We start from the raw sequence: 21171 nt of genomic DNA, 5'->3' as shown, positions 1-21171 counted from the left end.
CATATTACAGCATTTCCCACAATATTATTGCCCTTTGTACCTTTAGGTTCTGTACTACTGAATTCAGTCTATCAATAATGGAAAATACTTATTAAAAACTTACCATATACAAGTGGTTGTTATTTTAATTCTCTAAAATACTATGTAACAGCTACTACATAGAATGCACATTGTATTAATTGCAAGTCATCTAGAGATAAGGAAGGACATGCATAGATTCTCTACAAATAGGATACCATTTTATCTGAGGGATTTGAGCATCTGGAGTTTGGAATCTGCAGGAATACTAGAACAAATCCATTATTAGTAGGAATGGACTTATGTATAAAGGAATTACTGAATACACTTACAGGCCAGCTTAGGGTGAGAAAACCAAGCCTGTTTCCCCAAGTCAAACAAGGAAACTGATGTAACAACAACATCTGCTACCCCTCCCCAGCTGCTGTAGCTCTGGCCACACACCATGTGACCTGGAGACATTTTAGAGGACTTTCCAAGGTTCCAGGAGCCTTTAAAAACGCAACTGAGAACAGATTAGTAAAGTCAATGTGTCCCTTCCAAACCCGAAGTCATGTGTTAAAATGAGAGGCCACGTCACAAGCAAGTTTCTGTACGTGGTGTCTGCTGAAGGCAGTGTCACTGTGAGGCTGTGCCTGTCACTGAAGCCCCACATGGCATGTTCACGATGACAGACGTGCATGTCAAACTACTGAAGGCAGCAGCCTGTGAGAGCATGGGGCAGCTACAGCAGATCCGAAATAAGATGTCAAATTACAAATCAGGCCCTGTGGGCTGAGCCTGCCTCGCTGTCTCATCCCTGCAGAACCGAGGGGTGGCTGGAGCCATCTAATGTGCTGCCCAGCTACCTTATCCACGGAACGTAGACTTGCTAGCTTTGATAAGAGTAAAAGAGCCCATTAGAGCCTGGGAAGAGTGGGTATACTGAATCCCCATCCTACAACAACATGACCATTCTATCTACAACTTCTAAAGGCTGAGATGAGGTGACCTAAAGGGATCGGGGAGCTCTGCTTTGATGCCATTGGGCCTCCCTGGTATCTTCTCTTTCTGATAGCAATGATCATTTATATGGAAATAACAGTGTGCTGGCCAGTTTTGTGACAACTTGACACACAAACTTAGTTATCTGAAAGGAGAAAACCTCAATTGAGAAAATGCTTCTTTAAGATCCTGCTGTAAGACGGTTTATTAATTAGTGATTGATGGGGCAGGTCTCAAACTATTGTGGGTGGCATCATCCCAGGGCTGGTGGTCCTGGGCTCGATAAGACAGCAGGCTGAGTAAACCAGTAAGCAGAACCCTTCCATGGTCTCTGTCTGGAGCAGTCACTAGATTCCTGCCCTGTTTGAGTTCCTGCCTTGATCTCCTGCCATGATAAACAGTGGTGCGGATTCATAATAAACCCTTTCCTCCACAACTTGCTTTTTTGGTCATAGTGTTTAATGGAAACCCTAACAAAAACAAGCAGGGATCACAACCTGATGGGATAACATCTTCTGACCCATTGTTCTCAGACTTAATTATCATAAATAGTCTATAAAGTAGGTGCTACCACTATCTCCTTTCCACAAATGAGATGCTAAGTCTAAACCTGGGGACTTTCCTGCCCATGTCCTCCATGATGTGGTCTGTCCCTCTAAGGTCCGGGAAATGGTCTTCAAAGGGATTAATGCTTTTCTTCTGGGAGTGAGTTCTCTCTCTTCATAGACTGGGGATGATTTCCAGGAGAGATGGTCATAAATTTAGCTTGTATGTTTTGGTTTCATCCTCTTGCTTCATCTTACACCACACATACACACACACACACACACACACACACACATGTGTGTGTGTGTGTGTGTGAGAGAGAGAGAGACTAGGCCTTAGATATTTTGCTATAGTAACACAAGATAGACTGGTACAGTCAATTAATAAGAACTGAGGAATAAACTCAGACCAAAACTGTCCTGTGCTACACTTTTGCATTACTAAATAGTGTCCATGAAAGACCTGAGAATAAAATGAGAATCAGTGACAAGTAAGACCAAGAGGGGCTAGATGACATAGGGGATGTGTGGTAGCCATGTCAGGGATGCTTTGAGTTCCTCCCTTGACCTAGACAGTGAAGAAGTGGCTAGGGCAACTTCTTTACTCTCTCTGATGGAAAGTTTGCGATAGCATCAAATACCACCTGAGATCAAGACAGGAGTATGCAACCATGACAACCATGATAGCCCCTAATCTCTACCTTCACAGAAAGAGTGCTTTTTGTTCTTGAAAACTACTCCCAAAATGGTAACTGACCATTGACATTCAGTTTGTCTAGCCAAGAGCAAGGGAAGAACCTTTATGTCTGAGAAGCTATTGCCCCTGGACCATCCAAAATCTGAGCATTTGTGGACAAAGAGGAGCAGGGTCAGATAGGCCAGACCTCCTGATTAAGAGTCTTGGTGCTGGGGTCAGAATCACCCTACTCACAGAGCCCCTGGGAAGATTGCCTTGTTCTATTTCCTTGGAAACTGATTCTCTTCAGCCTTGCTCACATTGTCAGCAAGCAATTTAAGAAGCAAATTACACTAATTTTGCTTATTCCTGATGTGTGAAATCCAAGAACGTAGTGCCAAGTGAATGATCATGTATATTTCTCAGTTTGTTCGTGCTTTTTTTAAAAAAAAAGTTGGTTCATTCCTAAGGACCATGTGTCTGCTGTGTAAATTTCACCGAGATGCAAAGTGGAAAAGGAAAACAGTCTTGTCTAAACGTATCTGAAAGTGTGGGTGTCAGGTGCTGAAAAGAAGAAAGACTTTCTACAGACACGCAGCTGTAGATGTTTGAGTTCAAATGGATCCAAAATCTAACCGTTCATCACATGGATATAGAAACCATCTAGGACTGCAGCTATAACAAACCAGCAGAATGTTCATCAAAACCAAGCCATCACTGAAAACAGGATAAAACTTCACCCTACATGTAAGTATGAGGCTGATAGCAGTATGTTAATTAATTATGAAAGCAAAACAGTCAAAGCTACCCTCGATTATTCATAAAGAATAATCTCATAAAGAAAGGCATCTGTTGGGCTGGAAAGATGGCTCAGACATTAAAGGCTAGGCTCACACCCAAAACTATAAGAAAGGCATTTGTGATGTGTGTGTGAACTGTATCAGGCAGCTGTTACCATGAATCTACTGCATAACAAACATCTGGAAATTGTAGTAGAAAGTAGTAGTGCTTAAGTGGGTCTATAGGTCAGTGGAATCACTGTGTACCGTGACATCTGGTATAAACCTGACAAGGCCTTAGCTGTCTAAGGTATGGCTTCCCATTGTGATAGAAAATGTGTAGAGAATGAGCCTGGCCTAAGATCACCTGGAGGTTCTTTTCTCCTTAGTATCACCTGTCCCTTTATACAAAAGAAGTCACATGACTATACTCCAAATCAAGGACCATGGATGTACATTTCTCATGCTGTGATGCCCTGGCTATATTCAGCTGTCAATCACAAAGAAGGAAGAGATGTGACAATTTAACATACCTTAGCCTTATAGTATCTGTGCTTTCATTATATGAAAGGCACTGTCCTGACTTGCACACTGATGCTTCCCCAAAAGGATGATGTACCTACTTGTTTTTGGACAGTGTATTTACTGCTTCTTCATAATGCATGGCCTCTAATGGCCAGAGAAATTTCCTTGAGAACTGACCCACCCTGCAGCCAACCTTCCCATTCAGCAGCTCCCTAAAGGATACCACCTCCTCTTTTCATCATGCTAATAACCCCTGAGCCCTGCTGCTACTTGTTGATCTGGGTTCTTGCTGCCTCAACCTGGCCTCAGCTCTGTTCTCTTTCCATTCCCCTGAGGCCTGTGTTGTGGCACATAGGAATTGTGTTCCTGCTCAATGGCTGGAGAGCTCCCTCCCACTCTCTATCACAAGCCAGCTTGACTCCTCAACTTGCGGACATTTGCAACTGAAGCTGCTGAAGATGGTGAAGAAGGAGAGCTCATTGGGGGGATGGGGGATGAAGGCACTAAGCATTTCAAGAAGGAAGAATTTGATCCAAAGAGGGTGTGCTGGCTGAGCAGGGAGGGAAAGGCCAAGGACAGAGAATCTGCTTTCATGAAAGCCACAAGAGTTAGAAGTTTGGGGAAATGGCCCCCTAGACTCCATCTGTCTTACATTCCCCAAAGCACAAGACCCTCATTAGAGCTTTTCAAAGCCAGGGGCAGCTGTCTCCAGCAAACAGCTACCCTCTTAGAGTGTGTGCATTTGGGAGGCACTCCCCAAAGGTAGTAGCAAATTTCTTCAATTGCCTGATGTAATTAAATTTTCTTTCTCTTGATTGAAAAGTCCTAATAATATCTGGAAGAAAATTGAAGAGTTTTCTTCAGCAACACATAACACCATGTAGAAGGGGTTGGGACATGTCCTTGCAAACAGTGTATCGGCACTTCTCATATTTAAACTTTCAAACTAGTACTGCATTGTGCTCTTTCTGAGAGGTTGATCCTGAAAATGTGCTGTCCTTGGTTATGGGAAAGCATAGGGAAAAACACAGACTCCTTTAAGTCCATCCAACCTAACACAGGGTGACTCCTGACAGATCATCTGGGCAACTGTGTCAACTCAAGAACTTGCTGCTCTTCAGAGAGCCATTTCACATAATCCTTTACCATGAAATGGCATCTCAGACAATGATAATCCAAGCACAGGACAATAGTGTCACATTAGAATAGAGGCAAGATGTTCTTGTTTCCTAGGGACACGGTAGCCTACATAATGTCACATTGCTATATATTAGTCATGAATTTAGTGTGGTGGTGATAGTGTAAATAATTGAACTGTACCACTCAGTGTTTAAATATATAACATAATTATGTGAAAAAATGTGGTACTCAGTAATGGTAATGGCTATTTTCCTGTTTAGAAGTTTGCTGTTTTTCTTCTACCATTGACTATTAGATTGTACATGTGATGCCAGCAGCATTTTCATCCATTTTATATCAAGTACATCTCTAGACTTTATGATGAAGTCACATTGAGTGATTGATGTGGAGGATCTAGGGCTGTGTGGTTCACTGTAATGTTCATATGTGAATAAAGTTGCTTACCAAAGCATGTCTCAGAAGGTATGCATGTTGGCAAGGATGATACAGATACATTCACATTCACATCCACAGTGAAGAGATGCTTTTACTTGGATGTTATAAAATGTGCTGGAATATATTATTTCAATGAACCCAGCAGAATACCACACTGACCCTTTTACAGACCCAATATAACTATTTCTACCACATCCTCCTCGATATTAGAATCTATGAAGTACAGAGTTTTTTGAAATGTAAGTCACACACACATTTATATACCTATACACATGCACAGAATGAGAGAAACAGAGGGCAGAGACATAGAGAGACCCAGGCAAATCAATCATCCCTTTAAGGTGAAAGGTATGTACTTTAAGTTCAAATCTCTTTGGGTCCTGGAATGTAAGCACTGGCTTATTTACTCATCTGTTCATCGAGCTGAGGGTGGTGAACAGTGCCAACAGGTGTTCCTAGCAGAGACTCTGCAGCATTCTGTTGCCAAAAGCATAGAACTGCTATACTCAAATAACACGTTACATAAAAACTCCCCCAAAGGAACTGGGGAACGTATTCACATCATCAAGTAGTTCCAAGATTTCCTAAAATAATTACCAAAGAGTTTGTTCAAATTGGAAATAAGATTGGGATTTTCAGGATTAAAGATACATTCAACTGTCTCAAAGAATAACTTCTCCAGCACATGGCCATGATGGGAGTCCCCGAGAGGCCACTTTGTGCCTGGAGTGTTCCTGGATTCTCGGGCAAGGAGGGATGCCTGGTGTTCAGACTCCTGGTGTGCTCTGGAGTTCACGCTGATTATCTTTGTTCAGCAACCTCTGATGGAGTTAATGATTTCTTTCATTTTATTAATGAGACCTCAATACTTATTGACACCAAAAACTTGGAAAGGGAGGTTTACAAAGTAGAGATGGGGTACTGTCCTCAAAGAGGGGATGGTAATAGATCTGACTGGGAAGCCACAAATAGGACCAACTCATTCTATGGAGTCACCAATCAATCACCAATCATAGAAGCACCGTAAGGACAGAACTTCAGACATCTTATACTTGAGAGCAGAAAACCAAGACTAGAGAGAACAATGGCTGCCCTGTGACCCTCACTAAGGCTGGTGAATGCCTGCCCAGGTAGGGTACAGGCTTCCCGCATGGTTGTATCAAGGGTAAAAATGAGAGATGGGATCATTTAAAAGTTCAATTATCTTTACTTCTTACTGGGGGTGTGGCTTCAGACATGTCATTTAGCCTCTCTGAGCTTTGGTTTTCGTAGTGGGAAGGTGAAGACTTCTTAGATATGTGCCTGGGCCATAGCAAATGCATGACAAATACGAGTCATTACTATGATTAAGGAAATGAAGGCCTCTATCTAAAATCTTCAACAAGCCAAGAGCCAACATCAAGGGGCTCAGCATAGAGACTGAGAGTCCTAGGCCAGGCATCATGGAAGGCAGCAAAGCCCTCCTCCTTGACCTTCATGCCATGGCCATCAACATTGTTCTTGATGGCTGTCTTAGAGTTTAGATTGCTGTGAAGAGACTCCATGACCAAGGCATGATAAGCAGGACCCAAATCAAAAAAGAGGGTAAACGTATCACTGTTGAGCTGGAGAAAGGGCTCAGTGATTGGTTAGTAACATACACTAGTTCTTTAGGAAGCCTGAGATTGGTCCCCAACACCCAGGTCAGGGGGCTCATAACTGATTGTAACTTCCAATACAGGGGGTCCGATACCTCTGACCTTAGCAGGAGCCTTCGCTCATGGGCTCATTACCATTTGTGTTTGCAGATGAAATGTTCATATGTGTATATCTTAGTTAGGGTTTTACTGCTGTGAAAAGACACCATGACCAAGATAAGTCTCATAAAAGACAACATTTAATTGGGGCTGGCTTAAAGATTCTGAGTTCACTCCATTATTGTCATGGTAGGAAGCTTGGCAATCAGTGTCCAAGCAAGCATGTCACTGAAGGAGTTGAGAGTTCTACATCTTGTTCTGAAGGCAAATAGGAGGAGACTGGGTCTTCTAGGCAGTTAGGAGGGTCTCAAAGTCCACCCTCATAGTGACAGGCTTCCTCAAAGAAGGCCACACCTACTCCAAAAAGGCCACACCTCCTAATAGAACCACTCCATTGGACAAGCATATTCAAACCACAACAATGGCTATCCAGCTCCCAACATCTTGCCTTGGAATCTGCCTGCCTTTCCTATTTATCCTGACTCCAGTTCTTTCTCCCAAGTGCTGCTGGACAATATTTCTTGTGGTGCCAACATGGCCAAATGCCAATCTGCTGGAGAACCTTCAATAGTGTTCTAGCCCAGCCCCCTTGTATGGATACAGGCCTCCTGTGATTAGCACCCAGGGTACACTAACGATAGAGTCAACGTTTGAGAAAGACAGCTTGAACACTCCAGCCAACAAGACACAGATTCCCAACCTTCTGTTGGCATTCTCCATGGACTACTTATCTGTCACTGGGCAGTCAATGTTATTAGCATCTACAAACTGGTCCAATCCCAGGTTACCAGTCAGCACTTTTGCATTCTTTGTAGCATTCTGAGGGCTGGCTAGGGCTACAAGCCACAGCTGCAACTGGTTCTTGTCTTTAAATAAAGTGTTGCCTGGTGATGAGTGTGTTCAAGGCTCTGGGTTCTATGCCCCCCAACCCCCAGTACTCCCAATACTGCTAACAGAAATTCATCTACATTTTGAAAGAAAAGGGAATCGTGCCATTTGCTTGGAGTCTAAAGTTGTCAGCCTTAAGTTTGAATCTCAGCCACCTGCTAATGTTTGCTGCTGTGGGGTAGAACACTCATCCCTCTCAGGAAGAGGATGTCTGGAAAGTAAAAAATCGTGATCAATTCAGGAAGTGGGAGGTCAGCCCAGTCCCCCACAAAGCTAGTAGGTTTTTTTTTAATCTTTGTGAATGTCACTGAGCACAAGTCCCAGTGGCTTGGGCAGCTCTCGGGGAGCAGCCTGGCCCTTGGCCAGCCCAGCACAGAAGGACCAGCCCAGGAAGGGAGGATGTGATTCAGGTCTGCCCTCTCTCTGACAACAGGACAAGGCTGTAACCTTTTTTTGTGAAAGGACAGGTAAAAATAGCATCAGTACTTCAGGAAGAGCTCAGAATGTTTAGATCTGGCCCGTCTCGTTATGTAACAGAGGGTGAACGAGCCAAGGAAGGGCAAGGAACCACCATTTGTCATATTTAGGGTCTAGGCTAGGTGCTATGGGTCTTTTTTTCTTTATCCCACCCCCCAAGGACTCCTTGAAGCTGTTGTCGTTGTCCCCTTTGGTACACGGGAGCCCGTGGCCATTAGTGGGGGTGAATCATTGGATCGCAGTGCTGGTAAAGGGCAAATAAGGACCAACCCTGGTGCCTGCGTGTCTGACCACTCACGCTCTGGCAAAGCTCCTGGCCCATCTCCAGTGATGACTAAGGTGAGTGCTCACGGACTCCTAAGAGCTGGGACTACCTCTTGTAGTCCTAGGGGCCCTGTAGATCTGCAGCGAGAGTGGACCAGAGCCTGGTGCAGGAATCCCTAAACTCCAGGCCCACGTGGAAGGCTGGATCCTCACTGTAGTGAAATGTGTTGGAAAATGTTAACGGTGAGACAACATACACCACCCACATTTCAGGAGAAATCTGGCAATGCCCAGCCTTGGATTTGTGAGAGAGCAAGCTGACTCTAGAGAAAAGGCTGAAAAGCTCTGAAATCTACAGATTGTACACTGTAGACATCCTTTATGATTAAAAAAAAATCTGGTTTTCTTAGAAAAGTGGCCAAGTCCAGACCCAGGGCAAAAAAAAAAAATGTACAAACTGAGACAAGAGAAATAAAGAAACAAAGGCCAGAGTGCTGGGATTAAGATAAAGAAGTCTAAGAATAATACTATCTTTCTAATAATACTAAATGTATGGAAACATATCAAGTATATAAAAATATGCAAGTTTCATTCCATAGTAAAACAACATAATCCAACACAGCCCTTCTCAATTCAGTGGGTGACTCCCTTTGGAAGTCACCAGGGCACCAACTCATTATTCTGGAGATGGAGATTATTATTAAAGAAGTAAAGAATAAAGCATGTATCCCATCTATCTGTGCTCAGTTGATTAAACAACCAAAGAATCGACAAAAAGTCTTTCATAAAATAAAATCTGAATAAATAATCAAGGGAGGAAAGTTAGAAAATGACCTATTTACAACACTCATTGTTGAGCAGTATAGGGGAATACCAGAACAGGGAAGTGAGAAGGGGTGGATGGGGGAACAAGGGGAGGGAAGAGGGCTTATGGGACTTTCCGGGAGTGGGGAGCCAGAAAAGGGGAAATCATTTGAAATGTAAATAAAGAATATATCGAATAAATAAAAAAAAAAAGGAAAATGACCTATTTACAACATTCATTAAATTAACACCTGGGTGATGATTGTCAATAGCTATTAAAGCCAGGGAATGAAAGTCCATTCCTGGTGACCTGGCTTAGAAAGAGGTACCTCTGAAACAAACCTCAGCATTCTGCAAATAGACTGGTCCACATGCTATGCCTGTAATACAATATAATACACAAGGCATAGAGCCATCCGGATGGAGCCTGAATGTAAGCAGATTAAGATGCAGGAAGTAAAGAACTTGGGGAGCATATTAAATGACAGTGATCCTTTTTCTCTCATTATTGTAGGAAAATGTAGCATCTGGGCTGGGGACATGGGTCCTAGCCTGTCCTCTGATGGTCCTGTACAGCTCTAGGACTTTATAACAAGTCAGTGAGGAATTGATTCAGTTTCTATCATGTTTAAGTGTAATCTATTGTGGGAAAGACAATCACAGAAGCATCCCATGTGAGTAGGTTTTAGAAGGTGGGAGGCTAGAAAGTCCATCTGCTTGGGGCTCCTTAATAAAAAGAAGAAAAGGTAACAAAGTTGTAATCATACAGTGTGGTCACATCAATGTTTAGGTTTTTAGTGCATTTAATAGACACCCACACATGATGGCATCATAAAGGCAGAAAGTGTGCCCATATGCATACTACCCTACAACTTGAACCTGTGCCCCTTGTAGATTACTGGATATATCTGGAATTTCCCAGCCACAGAAGCAGTAAAACCAGCCTCATCATTCAAATGATGGGGACAGATGGGTTTCTTACAATGATGACTTCCACACCACAATGATTGTCCCACCTTCAGTCAACCTCTGTCAGTTTCTTACCAATGACCTTGAATGATCTTATGAAAGACTTTTATCATTTCATACTAAACAGCATTCTGTCTAACAAACGAAATGATTCTTCCAAAAACTCTTTTGTTACATTGGCTTTTCTTTCTGTATGGGTCACTGATATCAGAAGAAAACACCTTTTTTTTGTTTCTTTGTTTGCTTTTCACTAACATTTAAAACAAACACTTTTTTCTTTCTTTGTTTGCTTTTTACTCACATTTAAAATGTCTTTTTATCTAGCTAGGTATGGTGGTGCATATCTGTAATCCCATACAAGAGATGATAGTGAAACAATATTGAGTTTGAGGCCAGCCTGGGCTATATAGTGAACTCAGTCTAACCTGCACTACATGGTGAGCTAAGTCCAGCCCAGGCTATACAATGAGACCTAATCTCAACCTATGACCCAAATAAATATTTCCCTAATATAGACTTGAGCTTGGCCAGCAAGAAGGCTCTTCAAATAAAGGTGTTGGTCCCAAACCTGATGGCCTGAGTCCAAACCCTAAGAACCCATGTGGTAGAAGGAGAGAACCAATTCCTATAAGTATGTTATCTTCTGTTATGTGCTTATACACATGCTTGTAAATAAATATAATTTTAAAGACTAGAGAAGAAATCAATAAAATTGGTAATAGAGAAAAATCAATAAAAACAAAAATTGGTTCTTTATAGTATTGACAAAATTGAAAGAATTTTTCCTAGCTGGACTACAAATAAAGAGAACAGAGTCACAAATGAGGAAATTCAGAACAGAGTGGAAACTTTATTAATAATTCACAAAAGTAGAAAGTATTATAAGAGCGTAGTTTGGTCAATCATATGCCCACACACTGGAGAATCTCGGCAAAACAGAGAGATTCCTCAAAAGACTGTATAGACCTGTAAGTAGCATGGAAATCAAACCCATGATCAAAACTCTCTAAACTAAAAAAAGCCCTCCATCTGATGTCTTTGTTCATGGTGAATCCTAACAAACATTGAGAAAATGCCCACTACTCTTTTAACTCATCCTTGAAGGCCAGTATTATCCTGATACCAATAGGGAAGGTATTAAGAGAAATGGAAACTACAGATCAATATCTTTGTTACATACACAGTTGTGAATTGTCATAAATAATAGCAGCCACATTCAGTCACATAGTAAAGGGATTATTCACCAAAGCCAGGTGAAACATTCTTAGGCTGCAAAGATGATATAACATTGACAAGATGATGGAAAATAAAATTGAAAAACTTCACACAGCCATGTGAATTAATGAAGAAAGAAGTATTTGCTAAAATTCAATTCCCTGCAAAATTTAAAAGGAAAAGAAGCCCAACAAAGAGGAAGAGAAGGAAAGTGCCTGTTTTAGTTATCTATGTTTGATGTAGTACTGGAAGTCCCAACCAGAATGGTCGGTCAAGAAAACAAAATAAGCAGGACCCAAATCATAAAAGAGAAGTAAACCTATTACCATTGAGCAGGAGAAATGGCTCAGTGATTGGTTAGTAGCACACGCTAGTTCTTCAGGCAGCCTGAGATTGGTTCCCAACACCCAGGTCAGGTGGCTCATAACTGATTGTAACTCCCAGTACAGGGGATCCGATACCCCTGATGTTTCCAGGCACCTTCGCGCATTACCATTTGTGTTTGCAGATGAAATAATTATATATGTATATCTTAGTTAGGGTTTTACTGCTATGAACAGACACCATGATCAAGGCAAGCTTTATAAAAGAAAATATTTAACTGGGGCTGGCTTACAGGCTCAGAGGTTCAGTCCAGTATCATCAAGGCAGGAACATGACAGCATCCAGTCAGGCATGGTTCAGGAGCAACTGGGAGATCTATGTCTCTATCTAAAGGCTCCTAGCAGAATACTGACTTCCAGGCCTGGGGCTGAGACTTCTTGTTCCCATGCTGGTTCCTGAAGCTTCTGTGAGACTTCCGGCAGGTGCAGGGGGAGCGGGGCTGGATCACAGGGGTCACAGGGCAGGGATGTGAACACCACTCGTGAACCCCATGTCCCTCCAATGGGCAGTTTTAAAGACAGAAATTTCCTCCCCCAAATTTGTATGGACGTCAAAGGACCCAAATAGGGGATAAATAGTCTGTCCTGATTTCAGAATTATTCAAAGCCGCTGTCATAGAAACAGCATGCAAACATGCATGCCAAAAGAATAGGGTGGATAACCCAGAAATGAGCACCTAATAGACATGCGCAGGTGATTTCTGCTATGTAAGCAATAAGAAAAGAATTTTGTCAACAAATTGTGCTGGGAAAACTACATGACCATATGTAAAAGAATAATGTTGGATGCCTACCTAAATCTATATGTAATAATTAATTGATGGATGGTATATATATTCCTGAAATATAAAAGCTAAACCTCCAAAACCCTTTCAAACAAACATGCTATAAAAGATTCAAATACTGGATTTTTCAATGTTTATTAATTGTATGAAGAGATGTATGAATAAAAGTTTTTGACATTTTATTGACTCTTTGTGAGTTTCATATTATGTACCTCAATCCCACTCCTCTCCTCTCCCCTTTGTATCTTCCCTCTGTCCTTCCAACCTCCCCCACCCCAAAGAAAACTGAAAAATAAAACAAAATATAAAAAACATCTCATTGTGGAAGCTGAAGTATGTCACAGTGTGTCGCATAGTACAACCTTTTGTCCACACATCTTGACTTGTAAATGTTGACTGCAATGAGTCATTAGTCGGTTCTGAGGCCTCTAGCTTCTGCTACACGATCAATACTGGATTCTCCATGGGACTCCTCTCAGATAGCCTGTTGTTGCCCCGTGTCATAGAAATCTCACAGTTTTGGCTCTGCAGGACCAGCACTTTCATGTGCTCTGTCAGTTCATAGATGGAGTAGATGTTGGGTTGGGCCAACTCAAAGCTTTGTTCTGGGCCTGGGTGATGGCTGAGTGGGTCATCTTACCAGCTTTTCTGTTCTCATACTACTAGGATGAGCTCTCCAGCACTTCCCAGGCTAGCTCACAGAAGGCTGCAGAAGGCAAGGAAAGGGGCCAGCTCTTCTCTCATGCTCTTGGGGCTGGCTCTCCTGCACCTACCACTACACCAGTCTAGTCTACTGTGCTGCCCAGTGGAGGTGTGGGCCTGTTTTCTCTGAGTGCTGCAGCTGGGGAGGGCCAGCTCTTTTCTTTTTGCATTTTGAATCCTTGCATGGCCAATGTGGACTTGGGCCATATCCATTCACTGGCCTCTTCTCTTAACGCTCCATGCTTACCAAGATTTCATTAGAATATCAAGAACTCTACCTTGCTCTGGCAGCAAGACCTTTGCAATGGCTGTCCTCACTTAGGAGTCTCCCATGCAGTCTTCGCTGCACAGGTTTGTTTCTTCTTTGGCCACCCTGAGGCATTCTAACCCTTCTACTGGGTCCTCTACTTCAACACTTTGATTTCCGTGTGCGCGCATACACTGGTGTTGTTGCCACTAATATTTTGGCTTCTAAGTCCCGCAGGAACATGAATCATACAGATTTTGCGAATCATTAAATCTCTTGTACCAAACACAGTCTGTAACACAGTGCAGAGTGAAGAAGCACTGATAAGTAATGAATGAAAGGGAGACTAAGAAACACAAGAGGAATGAGGCATGTGGTATACGCTTGTAATTCCTGCACCAGGAAGGCTGAAGTGGGGAGGATATTACATTTGAGACCAGCCTAGGCTACGTATCAAGATCTTGTCAGTAAATCAAAGTGAATGACAAGAATAATAATCCAAACCAAGTTCTGTGGACATGCTGAGTCTTCTGGGGTGTGGGGATGTTAGCTATCATCCGAAGATTGACATGCAATAATACACAGTTAAATGTGGTTGGCTCCCACAGCTACATCCTCATCCACAGCATCTTTATAATTTATGAATTTTATTAATTTCTCTAGAAAGTGAAACAGTTTACAAATTAGGCCTAAACTGAGGGTATATAATTAATATGGTAATCAAAATAGTTCAGCTAGGTGTGGTAGGACAGACTTGGGCTCTCAGTACTTAGGAGGCGGAAGCAGGAGGAACATCATGGATTTGAGACCAGCATGGTCTACATAAAAAAAACAAAAAAACAAAAAACAAAAAACAAAAAAACAAAGCCCAAACACTTACCTTTCTGTTTATTATCTCTATAGTATCTATAAATATACTATGTGTGTACATGTATGTGTGTGTGTGTGTGTGTGTGTGTGTGTGAAGAGAGAGAGAGAGAGAGAGAGAGAGAGAGAGAGAGAGAGAGAGAGAGAGAGAGTGTTTAGAGAGAGTTTGTGTATGTGTGGTTTGGGGTAGATAAAATACTTAATACAAGAAAAGATCAAGACAGTTTTGCTTTGAAGATGTGGTTTTTCATTTCCTCCAGCACTGTGACACAGCTGCCATCCATTAGTGAGACCTGGGGGCAGTACCATGACTGCTCAGCTTCAGACTACATGGGATTCTACTCTCACTGAAGACTTCCGTGTCTTTGCAAGAGAAAAGTGGGATATAGCTTCTGTGTGGGCAGAAGACAAGAAGCAGAACAATCTGGTGGAGGAGCATTCTGATGCAAGATTGCTGGGAGGACCCGCAGAGATGTCCTTGCTTGTGAGACGCTTGGAGCAGGGTGGGGCCAACGTCATCCTCATTTCTGCCTTTCAACCTTGACCTTACCAGAGGGCAACAGCAGCCACTGGCCCACAATTGAAGCTCTACAGTTTGAAATGATGCGTTTGCTGCAAACATTTGTGTTTGCATGTGGAGATGTCAAGGGTCATGCGTTTGGTTTTATCTCAGCTTGTGAAGGAGAGAACAGCTAGCAAAGGCCACAGGCTCTTATTGCTGCGGTCTCCAGTTGTTACAAGCTTGGTGGCTTTTGAGAGACCAGCACAACACAATTCTGTATGTGAGTTACCCTGGGCTAAAACCAAGATGTCAAAGGTTGAATTCTTCATGGAGGTTTTGGAGAATGGGGTGGGGACCTGGTTCCTGACTTTGGAGAGTGCTGGTAGAATTTATTTCTTTGCAGTTGTGAGCTGAGGACCATTATTTGTTCTAAGTGGTCACTGCATTCCTTGGTTCCTGGTCTTCTCTCTCCATCTCTAAAGGCTACAAAGTAGATGGAGTCCCTCTTGCGTAGAATCATCTCTTTGGCTATTGACTGGAAAGAGTTATCACCCTCAAGGACTCATGAGGATAGACTTGGCACATCTGAAAAATCGCCCCATCATATGTGCAAAGTCCTATTTACCATTTAACCTATCATATTCTAGTGTTCACTGGTAGACATCCATTGCGTGTCTTCCCCGGAAATGATCATTTGATTTAGGAGGGGTACAGGTGAGCTATTCCTTGGAGTGATAAGGAAGCACCTCTGAATCAAACAAACATCCTCACCAATTCTCTGCCGTACACTTCTGGTATAAACACTTCATCTGGTGGCATTTCTGAGAGAATGCTATACTTTAGTAAACTCTCAGAGAACATCATTGCCAGCCCCCAGTGCGTGTTATGCAGAACACCAATACTATTTTAATCCCTTACATGCTCTGTTTTCCTTTCTATCACCAAATATACTTCGTGTTACTTTTCCTTCTTGAGTCTGTGTGTCTTCTTTCTGGCAAGCGGGTCCTTTGTAGAGGGTTCATGTCATCAATGTCCTTTTCAGGGGGTGAGGAATATCAAGAAAAGAAGATCTTTTCACTCACCTACAGTGTCAGTTCTCTAAACTTTTAGATTTATATATGGCCCTTGCATCTTGATTTTCCCATAAGGACATTTTAAGATAGAGATGTGTGTGCAGTGGCATTATATCTTAACTTTGTGCTGTAAGTATAGCTAAAAGTTAAAAAAAATGTACCCACTCAGGACAAATGTTTTGTTTTAAATCACTGAGATCTTGCATAGGAGATAAAAGTTATGCCAAAACATTGAGTTTCTGAACAGCTGTCTGAACATATATGTTAAAAATCTGTTCTGTTTTGGGTTTTGTAAGATCCAGATAATTTCCCATTAAACCTAGATAGAGAAAAAGAATGCATTTGATTAGTTAATTGTTTTATTAATTAATCTTGTATTTTGATGTCCTATGTATTTCTAGTTTACATACTGAACATATGAGTGCTGTGACTATGAGTATTGGCTTTTGCATTTGAGAAAGACTCAATTGATTTCCCCATAAAGAAATACTCTAAATGTAATTCTGATTGAAACTGAAAAAGAGGGTACAAGTAATATATACAGCATGATTATGTATTCCACAATATAATTTTCTATATTGTAAAGCAAATTTAAAGTATAAAGCAGATCTATGTGTAACATGCACATATGAATGATACCAGAACAAGATGGCAAACTGAACACAATCTGTCACCTTGCCTCTAATTGTAAATCTATTAACATAAAGTCACTATATTTTAAAAGGAATACATTTACAATCATAGAAAATGTGAAATGAAGCCATCGTTAAAGACCAGAAATACTGAGAAATTCTTAGAAGGAAGACAGAAAATGAGTGGGAAGAGAGAGGTAATACACATGCATAGAAAACTACAACCCCCAAGCATGCTGCAGAACCAATCCAGAGAGATTCTGAGCTCAGGGAGAGCTGGGGAAGGAGAAGGGAGGGGCAGTGGGCAAGGCTCAGGTTGTTAACATGGCATGGCCTAGAGGGTCCGAGGTTTAGCATTCAGTCCCCAGCACTGCATCAACAAAAGAACGTAAGCATGTGGAACAGTTTTGTCTGAAGGAATCACTTGGCAGTTTCTTTTACTATGACAGTAGTACTTTTCTGAAGGTGAATTTTTTTCTTTAATTTCCTCAAGTATCTGCCCTGCCTTCTCCCTAGACTGTCCACAGTGGAATATACAAGCAGTGGGTGAGGGTCCCCAAGTCTTCTAGTTGCTTTTTATTTTCTCCACATACTTCAGGCCAGGTATGGTGGCATATGCCTTTAATTTCAGTGATGAGGTCTAGGCCAATTTGGTCTACAGAGCCAGTTCCAGGATAGCCAGCACTACCCAGAGGATTCCCCGGCATGCAATAAGGACACATGTTCCACTATGTTCATAGCAACCCTATTTATAATAGCCAGAAGCTGGAAAGAACCCAGATGTCCCTCAATGGAGGAATGGGTACAGAAAATGTGGTATATTTACACAATGGAATACTACTCAGCAATTAATAACAATGAATTCATGAAATTCTTAAGCAAATGGTTGGAATTGGAAAATATCATTCTAAGTGAGGTAACCCAATCACAAAAGAACACACATGGAATGCAGTCACTGATAAGTGGATATTAGCCCAGAAGCTCTGAATACCCAAGACACAATTCACATATCAAATAATACTCAAGAAGAAGGAAGGAGAGGGCCCTGATCCTGGAAAGGCTTGATGAAGCAATGTAGGGGATTACCAGGACAGAGAAGTAGGAAGGGGTTGATTGGGGAATGGGCAGAAGGAAGAGGGGTTATGAGACTTATGGGGAGTGGGGAACCGGGAAAGGGGAAATCATTTGGAATGTAAACAAAGAATGTAGAAAAAAAGAAAAGAAAAGAAAAGAAACCCTGTCTCAGAAAACCAAAAATAAGTAAATAAAAATCACATTTTCCTTTTGACTATTACTTTTCTTCTTTCTTCCTGGCAGTGACTGCTTCTTTGTCTTATTTTCCCCCTCCTCTTCCTCCTCCTCTTCTTCCTTTCTCCTCTTCTTCCTCTTCCTCCCCCTTTTTTCTTCTTCCTTCTTATTTAAAAAACAGATTACTTTATTTTATTCCTATGAGTGCTATGACTACATGTATATATCTGCACCATATATGTACTTGGTGCCTGTTAGGTCGGAATAGGGCATCATATGTTCCAGATCTGTAGCCACAGATGTTGTGAGCCACCCTGTGGGTGCTGGGAACCAAATCCGAGTCCGCTATTAGAGCAACAAGTGCTCTTAACTGCTGAGCCATCTCTCTAAACTCTCTTCCTGGGTTATTTGCAAGGGTGAATTCTTTTGGTCTCATGTTAAGAACTACATGTTTTCTCCAAACTCTGGTGCTTGATATGTCTCTCACAAGGTGACTTAACTAGAACGTGGGGCTTTGGTGGAGTTTGTTAAAGCATAAGAATAGAGACTTCACAAAAAGAGGCCACAGAGAGTTTCCCTGGCCCTCTCCTTCTGTTCTGTAAGGACACAAGAGAGAGCTGCTGTTGTGGGCTTAGATCCTCCAGCCTCCAAAACTATAAGAAACAAACTTGTTACAAGTCAGTCAGCCTATCATATGTGTGTTATAAATCCTGAAAATACTAACTCTACGAATGAACACCTCTCTGCGATGCAGAGGAAAGATAGGTTTCTGCTTAGAATCATTCACCTAAGGGAGATATGGTGAGCACTGATGTGCCCGTGTTCAGCTTCCTCTGATCAACCTTTGCTTACAAATGATCAAGATTCTCGTGTGACCTCACTGAGTGTGTAAATATTGCCTACTGTAGTTGCATAAAGATGGCCATTTGGTATGGCTGGAAGAAAAGATGCACTGAAGGGTGGGGCTGGCATGGATGATACACATGGTAACACACTGCTGGAGACCCTAAAGTCAGTACACTTCAGCGTCATCCAAAGTTTATTGTGTGGCCTTCCTCTTAGCCTGTGTTAACAAAACAGATGATGCCAAACTCAGTATCACTTCTGACAATGCTGCCCTTGGGTCTGATCAATAAACATGAGAGTTTCTGGCTGTCACATGGAATTAGCACACTACAATGAGCAAGAAGAATGAGACACCATCTAGCTAAAGTATCACGTGTGAAGTCTTCAAACATAGGGAAGAACTCTAGATGTAATGGCACGAAAGCCCTCCTTGTGTGCTGAGTATGTTCAATCTCTATTGAAATTTGGAAACCAAAACGTTTATTATTTTAAAAGCAAGATGCTGCATTGTGAATCCTCCTCCCGGAAATTTAATTTTATGTTCTAAAATAATGATATGCCAAACTAAATATGATGTGTCTGGAGAGTGCAAGCGTCATCTAATTTATGATGCTTTCTGGAAAGATCTTCTGTTCTAGACTAATGGGGATGAAGGAATAGCTGTGTAGTATAGCTGGGGGGTTGAAATGTTTGCCTAGTGCTCATGGTCCCGAGTTCAATCACCAATACAACAAAAAAGGGTGTGTCCAGATACTGAAGACACAAGTATATGAAGCTGATGATTTTTCATTGGATGCTGGTTAAGGGATGGGCCGAGATTCTAGGGACACTTTGCAAAGCTGCCTTTTCTCTTGTGTGTTTGGTCTCCTATTCAGAAGTTGTTGGTTGTTTCTTTTTGGGGACCTCCAAGGTAACCATAATCATTAATTAGAAACTTGATAATCATATAAAGGTTTATCACAGAGGAAAAAATTAAGCTAAATTATTGCTCACAAGAGAGGAATTTGGGGACTGCAGGATAGTAATAACTGTTGACACTGACAAATCGTTCCAGAAAGGAAGTTTATAAAATCTAATAGCTCGTAAAAACCAACATGTTATTCATGGAAACGATCATGGAGGAGAAAAGTGTCTAACGAAAGCTTTTGTGTTGTTTTTGCTACTGAGTCATCAGATTGAAGGATTCACTCTCTGCCTTCAGATAGCAAAATGCTCCTGGAAAGTGATTTGAAAGGTAGTGGTGACACTGTTTCCAGTTTGGTTCAGAATCCTACTAGGAACCTCAATCCCTAGAGCTCAAGCTATACTTGTCCCTCTGTATCCATAGGATACTGGCTCCAGAAATCCCTGTGTATGTCACATTATCAGATATGCACGACCCATATACAAAGTGATTGACATAGAACCTACTTGCATGTTCCAATATATTTCAAATCATTTTTATTGATAAGAAAGAAGATGGGGACTATTAGGGGAAAGAAGGGAACCAGCTGTGGGGAGAATGGGCAAGGACAGTAGAAGGAGGGGAGGATGCATAACCGAGTATGACCTCTGTAAGGATGCTATGATGAAACCTATCACTGTGCGTGCTAACCTAAAGTGTTCATATAAAATCATCTCAGGTGACTTTAGCACCTGACGTAATGCATTGGATGTGTTGTTTCCTTTGTTTTCTTTGAGATCGGGTCTATTTATGTAGTCCTTGCTGTAATGGAACTTACTATGGAGACCAGATTGGCCTCGAACTCACAGAGACCCACTTATCTCTGCTTCTGCCTCCCAAGTGCTGGCTTTAAAGGCATACAACATCACGCCCAGCTTTAAAGAGAAAAAAAAAAAACAACCCAAAAGTCAGTATGTGCTCAAAACAAACAAAACTTTCTTTAAATGTGTTGCATACGGAGGGTCAAATGCATCTCCTCCTCACAAAAGTGAAGGAGCAAATTCTAGAGAGGAGAGAACGTAGAGTGTAGGCCAAGAAAGCCTCTGATCTCACCACATGTTCTACGTTATCACAGAGCACAATAGTCTACATATTTAAGTCCTTCCCACGCCAGGACATAAAGAAACTGATTCCAGTTACCCAGTTATTTATTGGTTCATACATCTGTTTACATTCACTGATTCATGTGTTCATGGACCAGCGAGTGTGTTCTTGATACAAAAATCTAGGCCAGGAGAGGTGGGTGTGGGCCTAAGTATGAAAGTGGGTAGTGGCCAACTGTTTGAATTCACTAATTCAACAAATCTCTGCATCTAGTGGAGACTGGGGGATGTTCTACTAGCCTTTGACCTAGTTAGGGTTAAATTAAATTAAGTTAGGGATATTAAAAAGTTTGTTTTTAACAATTAGTGCTGGCAAGAAAATTATTGAGGTAATTGTGTTGTATCTGTGGCTAAGCTATGAAATAGCTGTTATCAACAAAATAAA

Source organism: Apodemus sylvaticus, chromosome 14 (assembly GCF_947179515.1).
Source record: "Apodemus sylvaticus chromosome 14, mApoSyl1.1, whole genome shotgun sequence".
Lineage (NCBI taxonomy): Eukaryota > Metazoa > Chordata > Mammalia > Rodentia > Muridae > Apodemus > Apodemus sylvaticus.
This window is presented reverse-complemented; position numbering follows the sequence as displayed.